This window comes from Pteropus alecto, unplaced genomic scaffold (genome assembly GCF_000325575.1).
Source record: "Pteropus alecto unplaced genomic scaffold, ASM32557v1 scaffold527, whole genome shotgun sequence".
Classification (NCBI taxonomy): Eukaryota; Metazoa; Chordata; class Mammalia; order Chiroptera; family Pteropodidae; genus Pteropus; species Pteropus alecto.
This window is the reverse complement of record NW_006440664.1, coordinates 26062-28068: the sequence shown is the minus strand read 5'-3', so window position 1 is coordinate 28068 and position 2007 is coordinate 26062.

Sequence of the window (2007 nt, the reverse complement as noted above, 5' to 3'; positions counted from 1 at the left end):
CTCTCCACCATGGAAGAGTCTTTGCTTTTTTTGAGGAAGCTCCAGGCATCTCCAAGCAGCTGGGGCCACAGGGATTCTGCTAGAACCATCAAGTCTGTAAAAGTAGCTTTAACAGGCACAGGCCCCAGAGAATGACTTTTCCCACTAGCCCAACTGTGGGGCCCAAAACTCTCCAGACAACTGACCAATACACCAAGATAATGTCACTTGTCTTTTAGTCACACTCACTCCTCATACTATTCTTTTTCTTCTCTCTCTGCTTTCACCCTTTCTTTCTCTTCTCCATGCTCTTTGCAAGAAGTCTGCTAAGCCCTTCCACATACAATATCTCACTTTTTGGGTGGCCCTCATTTCATCAATCAGCAAGCCCTTTGCTAGAATTACAATTCCACACTGAGAGCACATAAATGGTAATTCACTCTCAATAACCTCATTCTCTGTAAAGGGGTTCTTGAAAAGTTATGAGACAAATCACTATTAATTTGATCATATTTAATATGTACTTGAGGACTTAACAGTTAGAGAAATCTCACTGTGAGAACTTTTATATATCAAATAATTGTTTAAATTTCCTTATCCTCTAAATTGAGATTTTCCCCCCATATCAGGTGATCTGGCACTGTATTTTCCCCCATATCAGGTGATCTGGCACTGAGTGAATATTACACAAGAATCCTTCCGAAATCTAAAATGCATCCCTAAAATAAAAGTGCATCTCAATGTCCAAAATAATACAGCAATACTCTGCCCCATATAATAATATTCCTATAAAAGGAGCCCTACCACTTCAGTAGCAGGGACAAAATATGAAATGCAGAACAGATGTTGACAGAAGTAAAACTCACTTAGAAACTGATCTCCAAAAAAAGGTTCCGGTCCATAAAAATGGTATATTTCATCCTAGATCTAGTTTAAACAATGCAAACTGGCATTATCTGACATTCTAATTGGCCCCATTTTGTCGCTGCCCAAATGGCCTACTTTTCTCATTATTCTAGTCGTTTTAATATAGGGAAGAGGCAGAGAATTTCAAATGTTAATCAAGCCACATTCATAGATTGCAATGTGCTGATCAGCCCTGAAGCCAGACCAGGAGGACACCTTCAGAATAAAGGAAGATTTCTGCTAGATTACTAACAACCCATCCTCCACACCTGTGAAGGGGAAACAGGAAGCAAGAGTCATTCATATGGCTAAAACCATGGGGAACCTATGGATTAAAGGCTAGAAACTACTAGCAGGCCTTTCACTCCATATATTATTACCTTTTCTGCTACTCTCCTTCCTCACTGTATGTCCATATCAAGGGAAATGGGTTAACAAAGTCTTTTAAACAATAACTCACAGGAACTAAAGAATGATATATAAACTGAATTCCCTGAACACTTGGCCCCCTACTCACTAACTTTCCAAGCCTCTCTTGGTCCCTCTAATTCTCTGTCTCTGAGGAAAGACCATACTCTGCCTGTGGAGTGCTACCCCTTTTATAATAAATATTCCTTTTGACTCTAATTTTGGTGTGTGTTGAATTCCTTTTTCACTCTCCACCAAAGGACCCTCTTCTTCTCCTCTTGGTGCAGGGCTGTGCCTCCCTGTCACTTGGGGAAATTTGTCCTGTCCTGCATCAATTTGTCATTATTCTACTCAGAGCACTATACAGCATGAGGCCTCATTACAAAAATAAGGTGTTTTCATTAATCAGGACTTCTTTGCACCACCAGCTACTTATTTGTATATGCACTATACACACTACCCAATCATCTCTGGCTTGACTTTGAGAAGATTACTGAATAAGATTATGGGCTCCAAGTGTGTGGAGATTGGAGGGGTAATTGTGAAAGGTATTAGACTGGCAATTGCCCGAGAAAAAATGCTGGTATCAACTATTCACCACTTTGTTGATTTCACTACTTCATTTTGGATCCTTTGTTTGTCAATGAGGCTATCAGAACTTAGTCCTGAATCACAACTGAACAATTTGACAACTCTCCTGTCAAAATTACTTTA